We start from the raw sequence: 16762 nt of genomic DNA, 5'->3' as shown, positions 1-16762 counted from the left end.
GCCAAGGACCACAAGAGAAGCAAAAGTGTTATCGTTCCAATTAGTAAAATCTAAAAAAAAAAAAATTTGACTTGCCTTATCTTAACGGATTGGGTTAAACTAAACGGAACTTTCAAAAGTTTGAATTTTGAATTTGATAGTTAGCTTCAAGTTAAAATTGGGAAAGTCATTATTCAACACAATGTTGAAGAAAACAACTTTATCTTTCTAACCGGGAATTGAAAATTCAACATCATATTTATCTTCAAGGAAACTAATTTCTCTCTCTAGGTGGGGATGAGAAAATTACTGAGAGATAACCTTCATCTTCTTTGTTAAAACTGGAGGAGTAACGTGTTGTGAGGGATATGTGTTTGATGGATAAGGGCTATTCAAACTGAAGAAACAAGCTATAGTAGTGTTTCATCATTATAGAGGAGATTTGTTGACGATTAAAGGTAAAGAAAACAGATGCAACAGCTATTGACGCCTCGCAATTTCGATCCTGAAGCAAATATTGGGTAGCAAAATAGAACTGAGTACATACACCACTATCCCGGATGGCGAAATAAGGTTGAAAGCAATGGTAGAGGTAGACGAAGGTAATTCTACTAACCCTTATCCTTAATTTTGGTTATTCATAGGTCGATTAGTAACTCTTAAAATAACCAAGTCATTAGATTGATAAAGAAGTTTAAGCTTCACACAACTGGGGGAAAATGTTAAGTATAGCTAGGAAAACTATGTTATAAAGCAAGAGTTATGTATTATACAATTATTGTGTTTGTATGAATATACAGAAAGCGAGTTAAAAGTTACAATCTATTGATATGACTGTATATGTATAAATTTTGCTACTTGTAATTGCTTTTAAAGTATGGCATGACTTTTGATAACTTGTAAGATTTTGTCTAGATAAAGTGTGTGATGTACACCATGTTTATCAGAATGTATGGTATGTTATTCATCAATAACATTATATCAAAAGTTTTTACTAGATGGTTATTTGTTCCAATCACCTATTAAATTGACCGTTAGTGCTTATGAGAATGCATTAAATATTTAGTAGATAGGTAGTTTACTTCAATAAGTAGCATGTATATATATAAATACTTAGTGAATGTACAATCTGGTTGAAATAATGTACACTGTGTTATTGACTAAGTACGATGCATAGAAATTGTTGAAACATGCAGTTATTTGTCCACATGCATCTTGCAATTAGTCATCGCAACCATATGCATAGTGTAGTGGTATGCATACATTTGAAATGGTTATTAGTGTTTTGACCCACTGGTGCATCTCCTTGCAGGCTGCAGTGGTTGTGTAATTTTATTTGTATGACTAATACTTATTTCCCTATAAGCACGTTACACGGGGTAATCTATGAGATACAATCAATTTACTAAAATGTACATTATGTTAGATGTTAATTACTTGACTGTATATATATATGAAAGGTAGTGCAATGAAACGTATAAATTTGGAATGGTTATTGGCCCTTTGATCAACTTGGGCATCTCCCTATAATGGATATGTAAATTTAATTGTATGAGTAATACTTGTTTGTCTATGAGTACCTTACACGAGATCATCTATGAGGTACAATCAGTTTACAAAACTGTACATCATGTTAGGTGTTAATTACTCGACTATGTATATTTGTATAAGGGAGATTAGATATAGCGCAACAAAAAGTAGTTACATGAGTTGAAATGTATTTCACAAACTTTGGTATAGTTGATATTAGCATTTTTCTGTAAAGTGTACACGTTATTAGTAGGTACGAAGTAGTGCTATATCTTATGTATGCTTATATGGCCATAAATTTACAAAAGTTAATATATTGTTTGAATTTTGTAATTGGTTGTTAGCCCATACACATTGTCACATACATACACATAATGTAAGAATGAATTTACTATATAGCAGTCCATCTGATGACCGCTCCTGCCCCTCATCCATATGGGGCAGGGAGCCGTCCCTGAACGGTCTCCTCACAAGCCTCAATAAGTGGCTGAAAAAGAGCCACACAGCCAAGGACCACAAGAGAAGCAAAAGTGTTATCGTTCCAATTAGTAAAATCTAAAAAAAAAAAAATTTGACTTGCCTTATCTTAACGGATTGGGTTAAACTAAACGGAACTTTCAAAAGTTTGAATTTTGAATTTGATAGTTAGCTTCAAGTTAAAATTGGGAAAGTCATTATTCAACACAATGTTGAAGAAAACAACTTTATCTTTCTAACCGGGAATTGAAAATTCAACATCATATTTATCTTCAAGGAAACTAATTTCTCTCTCTAGGTGGGGATGAGAAAATTACTGAGAGATAACCTTCATCTTCTTTGTTAAAACTGGAGGAGTAACGTGTTGTGAGGGATATGTGTTTGATGGATAAGGGCTATTCAAACTGAAGAAACAAGCTATAGTAGTGTTTCATCATTATAGAGGAGATTTGTTGACGATTAAAGGTAAAGAAAACAGATGCAACAGCTATTGACGCCTCGCAATTTCGATCCTGAAGCAAATATTGGGTAGCAAAATAGAACTGAGTACATACACCACTATCCCGGATGGCGAAATAAGGTTGAAAGCAATGGTAGAGGTAGACGAAGGTAATTCTACTAACCCTTATCCTTAATTTTGGTTATTCATAGGTCGATTAGTAACTCTTAAAATAACCAAGTCATTAGATTGATAAAGAAGTTTAAGCTTCACACAACTGGGGGAAAATGTTAAGTATAGCTAGGAAAACTATGTTATAAAGCAAGAGTTATGTATTATACAATTATTGTGTTTGTATGAATATACAGAAAGCGAGTTAAAAGTTACAATCTATTGATATGACTGTATATGTATAAATTTTGCTACTTGTAATTGCTTTTAAAGTATGGCATGACTTTTGATAACTTGTAAGATTTTGTCTAGATAAAGTGTGTGATGTACACCATGTTTATCAGAATGTATGGTATGTTATTCATCAATAACATTATATCAAAAGTTTTTACTAGATGGTTATTTGTTCCAATCACCTATTAAATTGACCGTTAGTGCTTATGAGAATGCATTAAATATTTAGTAGATAGGTAGTTTACTTCAATAAGTAGCATGTATATATATAAATACTTAGTGAATGTACAATCTGGTTGAAATAATGTACACTGTGTTATTGACTAAGTACGATGCATAGAAATTGTTGAAACATGCAGTTATTTGTCCACATGCATCTTGCAATTAGTCATCGCAACCATATGCATAGTGTAGTGGTATGCATACATTTGAAATGGTTATTAGTGTTTTGACCCACTGGTGCATCTCCTTGCAGGCTGCAGTGGTTGTGTAATTTTATTTGTATGACTAATACTTATTTCCCTATAAGCACGTTACACGGGGTAATCTATGAGATACAATCAATTTACTAAAATGTACATTATATTAGATGTTAATTACTTGACTGTATATATATATGAAAGGTAGTGCAATGAAACGTATAAATTTGGAATGGTTATTGGCCCTTTGATCAACTTGGGCATCTCCCTATAATGGATATGTAAATTTAATTGTATGAGTAATACTTGTTTGTCTATGAGTACCTTACACGAGATCATCTATGAGGTACAATCAGTTTACAAAACTGTACATCATGTTAGGTGTTAATTACTCGACTATGTATATTTGTATAAGGGAGATTAGATATAGCGCAACAAAAAGTAGTTACATGAGTTGAAATGTATTTCACAAACTTTGGTATAGTTGATATTAGCATTTTTCTGTAAAGTGTACACGTTATTAGTAGGTACGAAGTAGTGCTATATCTTATGTATGCTTATATGGCCATAAATTTACAAAAGTTAATATATTGTTTGAATTTGTAATTGGTTGTTAGCCCATACACATTGTCACATCCATACACATAATGTAAGAATGAATTTACTATATAGTTGTTTATTGGTTCATAGAGTTCATATAGGCGTATAAATTGGGATCTGATTAACTATACCCTGTATGTAATTGTTAACACATTATATCTTATTGATCTTATTTTGCAGTGTGTCATGGGCAAAGATAGTTTCTTTTGACAAATCAATGGATATCAATTAATGCTGGTGGAGTAAAGAAATTAGATTGGACAATTAGACAGTTCATTACGCTAGACTTGTAATACTAGTTAGAATGTACTTACATTTAGTTTTTAATGCATTACCATATGTTCAATCCATTTTACAATGTATTAGCGGAAAAAAAGTTAAATTATTAATTTTAGATTCTGTTTATCAGTGTTGTATATTTAGTTAGTATTTAAGTACTATTTGTTGTTAATCTTTTACGGTTAGCTCAATCTATTTTACAATATATTCAAAGCAATAACTCTATTCTATCAATTAGCAACAAAAAAAAATATTTACTTTTTATTATTAATTAGTAACATGTCGATGTTGTATCTCATGTTGGTATTTATTGACTTTCCATTGCTAATGCCTTACAAACTATTTAGTCCATTTTATGATATGTTCAAAGAAAAAAAGATTTTTGTTTCACAAATTAGCGAAAATTAGTTACATTTGGTTACTTATAAGTTACATACATTTTGATTGAACAAAAATTTAACTAGTCATTTACCACTCTTATGAAAGTAGTGGATTTAGATAAGATTTTAGTTGTCAATATATGATAATCTTAAAAAGTAGTAATTACTCATGCGTATTGCAATTAGTCATCGCAGTTACATGCATAGTGCAATGGTACGCATACACTTGGAATGATTATTAGTGCTTTGACCCACTTGTGCATCTTCTTGTAGGCTGCAGTGGGTGTGTAATTTTATTTGTATGACTAATACTAATTTATCTATAAGTAACTTACACGAGGTGATTTATGAGATACAATCAGTTTACAAAAATGTACATCATGTGAGATATTAGTTACTTATCTGTATATATCTATGAAAGGTAGTGCAATGGTAAGCATAACTTTGAAATGGTTATTGACCATTTGATCAACTTGTGCATCTCCCTATAATTGATGCATAATTTTAATTGTATGAGTAGTACTAATTTATCTGTGAGCACTTTACACGGAGTGATTTATAAGTTACAATCAGTTTATAAAAATGTACATCCTGTTAGGTGTTAGTCACTTGAATATGTATATTTATAAAAGAAAAATTAGATATAGCGCAATAAAAAGTAGCTACGTGAGTTGGAATGTATTCTAGAAACTTTGGTGTAGTTGATATTAGCATTTTTCTGTGGAGTGTACACATTTTCATTTTTATCAACAAATTTGTAACACCCAATCATAGTGTCACTCGTTTCCATTTTTGTTAAACCCCAAACTAAAAACCTTAGAAACGCGGTTGGGATGTCAATTTTGGCATCTTTCTATCATTTAATTGCTCTTTGAACAAATATCCTTAAGTTTATTAAGTATGATGCATATAAATAGCAACCAAATGTACAATCTAGTCATAACAATATGTACAACAATTCTAATAGATATATACAATACTTCAAACAAATTTACAAATTGAACAAAAATCTATAATGATTACAATGATATCTACAAGGATTCTTACCTATCACAACATAACATTTTCTATAAATCGAAATTAAAAATTTACAAATATTGTAGTAACAAAAATCTATAAAAAGAAAGTAAAAGAGTTATACAATGCTGTTAATCTAGTTTCACTTGTTCCATTCTTCTTCTTAAGTTGATTTCTTTTTTTCTTTCTAATTATAAATGGTGGGATTGGTTCTGCAAGCTCAGGAGTTCCCACTTTTCATATTTCTTCCATTTCACATGGATTCTTCTTTGTCATTTTCCGTGCCATCTTGCCACTACTCATACAAATTGTAAAGGTTATTTACTTTGTTCAACACATATCAGTTTGGCTAAGATTCAACAACTCTTAATTGCAATCAATCAAATAATCACGTCTCACAGACATAAACAACATCAGATGCAACAATGTACAAGATGGAACTCTAGCAAACATCTTGGAAGACATTGCGGACCTAACACTAGATTTTGACCATTGCACAATATCTTGGGTACCTAGAACATCAAATATAGCAAGTCATAGGCTAGCACTTTTTGCATCAAAGCTAGTTAATGACATAGATTGGGAAAATGACTTCCCAAGCTGATTGATAGAACCTAATAGATTAGATGAAAGGGTTGTTGCCCCTTTTGTAAGTAATCCTTGTATTATCAAGTGTTAATATTTATAAAGCTATTATCGTTTGTTGAAAAAAAAGAAAAAAAAATCACGTCTCACTATCCTGCCAACATACTGGTGCAATATAAAAGCATTGACAAACTTACATATTCAAGGATTTTGATGGTGCTTCAAGTTCGCTACTATCTAATTTTTCACTTTTTTCTTCTCTAGATGCTTTCTTAGTCAAACTTCTCAATCTCCTTTATGCCATCTGCACCAACTTTTTGATAAACAATTACATAAGATTTTCTCCCAACATTCCTAAATCAAGATAAAGTAGTTCTAAAAATGATATAGCAAATGCAATTATGAGTAAGACATTTTGAACAACAAGTACATTCAACCTAACATATAGACATTAGAACCAAGACTCATGCCAATCAATTCTCATACTGTAGGCTTCAATTACTGGATTACTACAGTTAGTCGGGGTTTCAAAATATAAACAAGAGTAAACAATTACTAATGTTTATTAATATCTGCATTAATCAGCTTACGAAAATGTACATGATCTATAAGGTATAATCAATGAGGTGTTAGTTACTTGACTGTGTATATCTGTAAAAAGTAGATTGGAAATAGCACAGCGAAAAGCAGCTAAGTGAGTTGGAATATATTCTAGAACTTTGGTATAGTTAATATTTGCATTTTTCTGTGGAGGTATAGCTATGTAGTTGTTTTCATGTTGATAAGGTTTTTTCCTGACATTCCTAAATCAAGATAAAGTAATGATATGGTAAATTCAATTATGTGCAAGACATTTTGAACAACAAGTACATTCAATCTAACATATAGGCATTAGAACCAAGATTCATGCCAATCAATTTTCATACTATGGGTTTCAATTACTGATCTGCCACAATTAACTGGGGTTTCAACTTATAAACAAGAGTAAACTTATGTCTGCATTTCTTTCTTCACAAGGGTTCCATTATCAATTTCTCGGACTTCATTTAATATCATTATACTAGTTAAGTGTGCATTTACAACCGTGTCAAAGTATTTTTTCACTGTCACTATTCTATCACAAAATGTAATAGTTATCTAACACGATGTATGCACACTAATTAACATAACTGGTAACTATTTTTCCACACTAAAAAAGGTAATCTGAACAAGATGTTTTACCTTCATTTTTTTTCTTCTTTTCCCTGACTGTTTCCCACTGCATGTTGCGCATAATTATCATCAAGCTCACGTATTGAGTTCTATAGATGTTGCGAGAGACAAACACTAGCCACTTATGTATTAAGTGATTTAGATGGAACCTTAGGTTGTCTGCCATCAATGCTGTTATACAATGCTATTAGCTGAGTTCGCTTGCTCCATTTCTTCTTCTCAAGTTGGTTTCTTCTTTTCCTTTCTAATTATAAATGATGGGATTGGTTCTGCAAGTTCGGTAGTTCCTCCTATTTATATTTCTTCCTTTTCACTTGGATTCTTCTTTGTCCTTTTCCATGCTATCTTGCCACTGCTCATGCAAATTGTAAAGGCTACTTACTTTGTTCAAGACAACCGTTCTGAACGAAATAACATTTTTTAAACAAAGCGAACCTTTACATGAACAACTTATAAAAATTTAACAACAGAAACACAATTATTATATATAGGACCTATACGAACAGTAACCAAATATCACATTTCTGTTGTAAGAATGTACAAGAAATTTACATAGAGTTACAAAATGTTCAAAAAATATTACATTGTTCAGGGACGGTTGATCTCTATTAACCGTCCCTGCCCTGCTTCCTTTTTTTTCCTGGCATTCATATGACGTTATAAAATCACAACTAAATATGATATACTAGATTCAAATCTGAGTAAGGCATATTGAACATTGAGTACATTTTGCCTAATACATATATATTACATCCTACACTTATCCAATCAAGCTTAATCCCATAGACTAGGAATGTAGAAATAGGTACCAAGTAACAAACATGCGATAATAAATTGTCAAATTAATAGTGTGTGCACTTCACCTCGCTTCTCTTCCTTATATTTCTTTTCCTTTCATTATAAATCCCGTAGATCTTGCTTCAACATCATCCTGTTACTTCATTGCTGAATTACAGCCACATAAAAGTATTTGTCGATTGTCACTAATTGTTCACCAATAACAATACTTATCCAATATGATGTACAGGCATATTAACTAAAACATCTTGTAACCATTTTCTACCAGTAAGTAAGGCATATTGAACAATATGTACATTCAATCTAACACATATGGGTGGCAATTCGGGTCCAATCAGGTTGGCCCGACCCGTCAAAAAATCTGTTGACCCGAACCCGACCCGTCAACCTGTGACGGGTCAGTATATCTGATACGAACCCGAAAATTTTGGGTTTGCGGGTTGACAGGTCGACCCGAAATGACCCGAAAATTAATTTTAATTTATTAATTTACACTGTAAATTCTAATAAAATCAATTTCTCACAAAATTAATTACATCATCAAGTAATAAAAATTTAAATAAATAATTTCAAAATCAAATCTAAAATAAATTAAACACCATAAAAGTGTTTTATTCCAAACCAAATATAAAATAAATTAAAACGAATTATATTATTTGTCCAAATATAATAATTTTAACTTCATACAAGGTAAATAAATTCATTTAGGATTAAGTAATTAATGCCTTTGAAAAAAAAAGAATGATTTAGTTTAGTTAGATAAAATAATTTTTATGTTTATTAAATTATTTTTAATTTGTAAGCGAGTCATATCGGGTCATATCAGGTCACCACGGGTTGACCCGAAATTGACATGTTTTCTTTTCGGGTTCATCGGGTTCGACCTGATTCTGACCCGAATCCCCAAAACTTCAACCCAAACCCATTAATTTCGTGTTAGGTTCGTGTCGTGTTTTCGGGTCGTGTCATAAATTGCCACCCCTACTAACACATAAAAATTAGAATTTACATTAATACCAATCAACTTTGAAGCAATCCACAAAAAACAGGGACCACCATTAATATTTGATGCGTGCGTTTCCTTTTATTTTTTTCCTTTATTGTCAAACCTTCACACCTTTCTTTAACAGGGGCATTATGTTAATTGATTATTAATTTACAACTATATGAAAGTATTTCTCCACGGTCACTATTTATTCATAAAAAATAATAATTATCTAATATGATGTACAGGCACACTACTAAGACATCTCATAATTATATTTTTGCACTACATAAGGCATACTGAATAGTATGTACATTCAACCTAATATATATAAATGATTTAAATACTCATACCAATTAAGTTTAAAGTAATTCACTTCAATTACTAGACAGTTGTTATATGAATAATTACTAATCTTCAAACATGAGATGTCACTCATTAATGGTTAATAATGTATGCACTTCCCTCTTTTTGTTGGCCTCTATTCCTTCTTTTTCCCTCCATTGTGACTTATTTAAGCAGATTGAACATTTTAGTGTAAGTGATTATTAATTTACAACTGCATGAAAGTGTTTCTCCACTATCACCACTTAATTACAAATATTATTTTGCTATCCAGTATTGATGTAAAGGCATACTCACTGGAACATCTTATAATTCATCATAATCATTCACTTTGCTTGCTATTATTCTTAATGTACTTCCTATTTTATTTCGTTGTAATTGCCCATAAACATCCAGTAATTCTATCTACACCATTAAACGTCCCTACCAACCGACACAAATGAAAAATATAACTTGAAATTTTTTGTTTCTTTATAACCTTGAAAAATATAACCTTGACTTTATTGTTGATTTGTTGTTGTTATTGTAGACAAATACCCCTACACATCCCCTAGTAATAACTCTTTCTACTAATTGGTTTGAAAGTTCTTTTTTTTATTTTGCAAACATTTGGCGTGCAAAATTTTTCTTTACCCTCCTCTCTTGTGTAGTCCATCAACTAATTTAACTTCTACCATTCAAAGGGTTTCCATGGAGACTACAAGTAAAATAGATGGACACCATTCACCAAAAAATGGAAATTAAGTCATTGGTTTGCAACATTGTTATCTGAAGGGTTTATGCAGATGCAATTGGGTGTTTCTCTGTCTCAAATCCTACCACCTTCTACTATCAAATCTCCAACACCTTTTCCTTCAGCAAGTAGTTCTTCCTTCTCCTCAGTGTAATGATTGATGGGTGATAGTACATTTCCATGGCTCTTCTTTGGCACTCCTCGTCTGCAATTTTCTTGTTCTTGAATGTTATTTTGCTCTAGTTCTGGAGTTATGGAGTTATATTGACAATTTTTGGATGGAAAGTAAGAGATTGATTTTTGGAGAGAGAGCTTTAGGCTTTGAGTTTTAATGGATAGTCATCCCAATCAATTTGGGCGGGATTTTTTGGAACGGAGTTTCGACGGTAACAGAATCTATTAGGCTAAGGCAAGTTTTTTTTTAAATTCTTTTTATGCTCACTAAGTAAAATGGGAACATTTTATTTATATCAACATGGATGCATAAAGGCCTCTTATTAGAGTTTGTGAGTGAACTGTTCAGGGACGGTCCTTCTGATGACCGTCCCTGCCCCGTATCCGCGAAAGAGCAAGGGCAAGCTTTTGAAGTCAAATTTTATATACTGTATCGCTTTTTCATGCCAGCCATGTTTACCAACCTATGTATGATCGAACTCTTTCCAGTAGTCATAAAGATGTAGAATTTTCCATCCACTTTATGATTGGCGAGCTGCTGCAGGGCACTATCAAATTGAAGGGGAAATTTGATGGCAAACCACTCTCAATATTTTGGGATGGAGGAAGTTCTCACACTTTTGTTAAAGCTTCAGTGTTCGAGGAAAATCCTCAATTAGTAGTACCAAAGAAATCGTTCGCAGTCAAGGTGGCTAATGGGCATTCCACGGATGACCTGGAAAATACAAGGGCATACATTCACTCATGATGGATATGTGCTTGCAATTGAGCCGTACGATATGGTATTGGGGGTTGATTGGATGAGAGAGCATAGTCCTGTAACTTTTGATTTCAAGCATCTGCAATTCTCCTTTAATCAGGAGGGGCGGGAAATAAAGCTACATGGGGATTTAAGAGAGGCAGACATCAAACTGAGGAAGGGAAAAACTGTCTAAAAGTTTATGAGACGGAAGAAGAAAGAAACTCTCCACAGGCCCTGTGTTCTAGTAGTTAACACTCCTAAGGTAACGTCTCACACTGATGACTCCATAAGTGCACTCCTGGCTTATTGTACTGATGTGTTTGGAGAACCCTCTGTTATGGTACAGAAACCAGAGAAGCCAGGGCTTTGCAGTAATCAGAAGGGAACAAGCTCAAACTAAGAAATCAATTGACAATGAATCAATAAAAGTGAACGAATTGAACTCCAACTTTCATTAATTGAATCTGGAAAACAAATTACAAGAACAGAAATAATGGATTTAGCTAAGAAGGGGGAAGATTGAAGGAAAGTTTGGGAGGGAAAAATGAGGATTGATCCTCAAGTTAATTCAGACGAATCTGAGAGAATAATTTCTAAAAGCTACCAGAATAGAGCAGACAAGCCTGCTTTTTATTGTTATCAGACCCTAACAGAATACTAGCTAAACTAATAAGCATAAGACACGTGTCCAAAGCATCTGCTAGTTGCCGCGCGTTTTGAATTTCTGTTGGAGTAGCTGAATCCCAGGAAAGGCGTGATTCTCTGATCACGCCTTCGATTACCTTCTGGCCCAGTGATCACGCCTTCCTCTGCTGACCTTCACGCCTTCTTTGCTTCTGCTACTCAGCTCCTGTTTCTGTGTCCTTGGATAAACCCCCATTTCATTACAATACCTCCCCCCCATTAAAAACCTTGTCCTCAAGGTTGAAACTGAGGAAACTTCTCCCTGATTAATACAGCATCTTCCCAAGTAGCATCTGTGGGTTCAGTTCCCCACCATTGTATTAGCCACTGAGAGACAGCAGCAATTCCTCTTTTGATCATTCTTCTTCCCAGCAACATTACTGGTTCGACCCTGAGTAGCCCCTTTTCATCAGTATCTGGGAGCTGCAAGATAGGTGTGGCTTTGTTTCCCAGCTTCTTCTTCAATAGGGAGACATGGAACACAGGGTGGATCCTAGATGCAGTAGGCAATTTAAGCCTGTAAGCCACCTTACCAATCTTATCTTCTATGAGATAGGGGCCAAAGTACTTAGCAGACAGCTTGGTGTTGCTCCTCACCACCACTGATGATTGTCTATAAGGTTGTAGCCTCAAATAGACCCAATCACCTATTTGGAACTCTCTCTCACTCCTATGTTCATCAGCATACCTTTTCATCCTTTCCTGAGCAGCCTTCAGATTTTGCTGGAGCAGCTCATCCATCTGCTTCCTGTCCCTTAAGTAATCCCCCACTGTTGCCACCTTAGCTTGCTCATAGGGGCCAAGAGCTAACTGAGGGGGTTTAGATCCATACAAGGCTTCAAAAGGGGTCATCTGGATAGCAGTGTGGTGAGTAGTATTATACCACCATTCTGCCAGTGAAAGCCACGTGCTCCATCTCTTAGGTTCCAAGTGAGACATACACCTGAGATACATTTCCAACACTTGGTTGACCCTCTCTGTTTGGCCATCAGTTTGAGGATGGTAGGCTGTGCTCATATCCAGCCTTACCCCCTGTAGTGTGAATAGTTCAATCCAGAACTGGCTGATGAAGACTTTGTCCCTGTCTGAGACTATGCTCTGGGGCAAGCCATGCAACTTACTGATATGATCTAGGAAGAGCCTAGCTACCTTAGGTGCATCAAAAGGGTGGGATAGTTTCAGGAAATGTGCATACTTAGTAAACCTGTCCACCACCACCATGATGGTATCTTTCCCCTCTGATTTAGGTAGCCCTTCAATGAAATCCATGGTGATGTGACTCCAGGAGTGTTGTGGGATAGGAAGAGGTTGGAGAAGGCCTGGATAGGCCACACGTTCATCTTTGCACCTCCTGCAAGTATCACATTGCAGTATAGTTGTTTTGATCTCATGGAACATACCTGGCCAGTGAAACAGCTGCTTAGCCCTCATCCAACTGGCCTGTACGCCTGAATGTCCTCCTAGCTGAGAGTCATGAAGGGTCGAGATGAGTTTCTTCCTTATGTCTCCCCCCTGACCCACTACAATCCTCCCCTTATACCTCAGAATTCCATTTTGATAATTGTAGTCTGAGCTCAGTCCTGGGCAGGTGAGAAGACCCCTGATGATATCCTGTGCCCAGTCATCTCCCATATAGCTTCCTACTACCTCCTTCACCCATTCTGGAGTGACTGTGGAGGTCACTGCACATTCAGCTTCATTTCTCCCTCTCCTGGAAAGTGCATCTGCCACTACATTCTCCTTCCCCTTTTTGTAGCAGATCTCATAACTTAATCCCATCAGTTTAGTCAGCCACTTCTGTTGGAGGGGGGTGGTGATCCTCTGCTCCAGCAGGTATTTCAAGCTTTGATGGTCAGTGTTGATGATGAAGTGATGTCCTTCCAAGTAGTGTCTCCACTTAGTGACTGCTGTGACCAAGGCAAGCAACTCCTTCTCATAGATTGATATTCCCAAGTTCTTCTGTCCCAAGCTCTGGCTGAGGTAAGCTATGGGTCTCCTGTTCTGCATCAAAACTGCCCCTATTCCCCCATAACAAGCATCTGTTTCTACCACAAAAGGTTGGGAGAAGTCTGGGAGGGCCAGCACAGGGGTGTTGCACATAGCCAATTTCAGCTTCTGAAAAGCATCCTCAGCTTCCTCCTGCCAGTTAAAGCCATCTTTCTTGAGGAGAGTGGTTAAGGGCTTTGCAATAGCTCCATACCCTTTGACAAATTTCCTGTAGTATCCTGTCAGCCCAAGGAATCCCTTCAGCTGTTTGGTGTTCACTGGTTTTTGCCACTGCAGCATGCTGTCAATCTTCTGGGGGTCAGCCCTTACTCCCTCTGCTGAAATGATGTGGCCTAAGTACTCCACCTGTTGTTGAGCAAAAGAGCACTTACTCTCTTTTGCATAGAGCTGGTGTTGCCTCAGAATCTCCAGGACTTCAGTGACATGCTGCTCATGCTCCTTTAGAGTAGGACTGTAAATCAGAATATCATCAAAAAATACTAAAACATGTTTCCTGAGTTGCTTCTGAAAAACCTGGTTCATCAAACCTTGAAAGGTTGCAGGGGCATTGGTCAGCCCAAATGGCATGACCTTGAATTCGTATAGCCCCTGGTGTGTCCTGAAGGCTGTCTTGTATATGTCCTCTTCTCTTACCCTTATCTGGAAGTATCCAGCTCTGAGATCAATTTTGGTGAAGTATTTGGATCCATGTAGTTCATCCAATAACTCATCAATAAGGGGCATAGGGAACTTGTTCTTGACTGTTAGATCATTGAGCTGCCTATAGTCCACACAAAACCTCCATGAGCCATCCTTCTTCTTGACCAGAAGTACAGGAGAAGCAAAGGGGCTGCTGCTCAGCTGAATGATTCCAGTTTGGAGCATTTCCTGCACTAGTTTCTCAATCTCAGTTTTCTGGATGTAGGGGCACCTGTAGGGCCTTATTTGGAATGGTTTTGCCCCTTCCTTAAGAGTGATATGATGATCCTGACTCCTCTCAGGAGGTAATCCCTGTGGTTCTTGGAATACATCCCTGAATTCCTGCAACAGCTTCTCTACTTCTGGTGGGATTGGCTCCTGGTCTGGTTTCTTATCCACCACTGTACTTACCTGAGCCAAGATTCCATACGACTGCTTCCTAGTCCACTTGTACAGCCTACTCCCTCTTATCAGTTTCAATTGTACTACACTGTCCTCCCCTTTCAGCTCTATCTGTTGCCTCTCCTTCTTGAACTTCATACTCAAACTTCTGAAATCAAATTCCATGGGGCTGTACCTTGCCAACCAGTCAACTCCTAGAATCATGTCACACCCCCCTAACCTTAGTGTGTTGAACTGATGTTGGAACTCATACCCCTGCATTTTCCATGTTACTGGCTTTGTAATGTTTCTTGATTGCAGTTTTTCTCCATTCGCCACCTTTACTGAAAGAGTTCCCCCTTCTGTCCCCAATTTCAAATTTTTTGCCATCTGTTCATCAATAAAACAGTGTGTACTGCCACTGTCTACCAATGCAACAATGGTTTTTCCCTTAAGTATCCCCTTGATCCTGATAGTCTTATGTTCATTTCCCCCTGCCAAGGCATGGATGGACACTTCCATGCGTTCATTTTCTAATTCCCCTCCAATGCAATCACAGAACACCTCAGTCTCATCCTGTTTTTCCCCCTCTATTTCAGTGGTCCCCCTCTCCTCTTCTTCCATTATCAACAAGTTTAAATGAGACTGCCTACACACATGTCCTATGGTATAAGGTTCAGCACATTTGAAACATAGCCCCTTCTCCCTCCTAAGGTTGAGTTCTGCTGGGGTGAGTCTTTTGAACTGGTTCTGAGGATTGGTGTAGTTGTTGTGTGTTTTAGGGAATGTTCTGTCAGGAATTTTAGGATAGTTGGGAGGTTTGTCAGGAGGTCTGGTATAGTTTGTGGGTTTGAGTAAAGGTTTCTGGTAGTTGGGACTGAAAGAGGTGGTCTTATGGATCTTCTGTAAGGCTCTCAGGTTCCTTTCCTGCAATTTGGCAGCCTCTATGGCATCTGCTAGTGACTTAGGCTTGGCCATTTTTACCATATTTACTATCTCTTCTTTCAATCCACTGAGGAAACAGGTTTTATAATAGCAATCTTGTAAATGAGGAAGGGAAGGCATTACCAAGGCTTTGAGCATTTCAAATTGCTCCAGGTAGTCAGCTATTGATCCTGTTTGCATCAGCTTATTGAATTCCTCTATAGCTTCCTCAGGAGAGCCATCACCAAATCTTTCGCATAGTGCATTGCAGAACTCCTCCCATGGAACAGCATCTCTGCCACCAAACACTCCATGGAACCATATATCTGCTTTATCTCTGAGGTAGAGCTCTGCAACTTCAGATTTCATCTCCTCCACCACTCCATTGATCTTAAAATATTTGTTGGCTTTCCTGATCCACTCCCTTGGGTTCTCCCCATTGAATGCTGGCAGATCTACCTTAGGTAACCTGGAAAGTATTCGGTTCTCTCTGATTTCAGGTCTATCCTGGTTCTCTTTCTGTCCCTCTCTCTTCCTGCTACCTTCCTGGGGCCCGGTTTCTGGCACTGAGCTACCATCTGCCAGATCCTTCTCTTTGTCATTTAGCTTTGCTAGTACTTGCGCCATCATGTTCATCATGCCTTCATACTTCTGATCCAAACTTTTGAGAGCCTTCTCAGTGTTCTCCTGCCTGTGCTCCATGATCCTTACAGCCTGTTCTATTCCATCACTCCTGTTAGCAAAAGTTCTTACTACACTTCCCAATTCTGTCACTTCCTTTCTTAACTCATCCTGATTTTTGGCCATTTCCCAATGGCTCGTAGCTAGCTCTGATACCACTGTTATGGTACAGAAACCAGAGAAGCCAGGGCTTTGCAGTAATCAGAAGGGAACAAGCTCAAACTAAGAAATCAATTGACAATGAATCAATAAAAGTGAACGAATTGAACTCCAACTTTCATTAATTGAATCTGGAAAACAAATTACAA

The sequence above is a fragment of the Coffea eugenioides genome, chromosome 9 (genome assembly GCF_003713205.1).
Source record: "Coffea eugenioides isolate CCC68of chromosome 9, Ceug_1.0, whole genome shotgun sequence".
Classification (NCBI taxonomy): Eukaryota; Viridiplantae; Streptophyta; class Magnoliopsida; order Gentianales; family Rubiaceae; genus Coffea; species Coffea eugenioides.
This window is presented reverse-complemented; position numbering follows the sequence as displayed.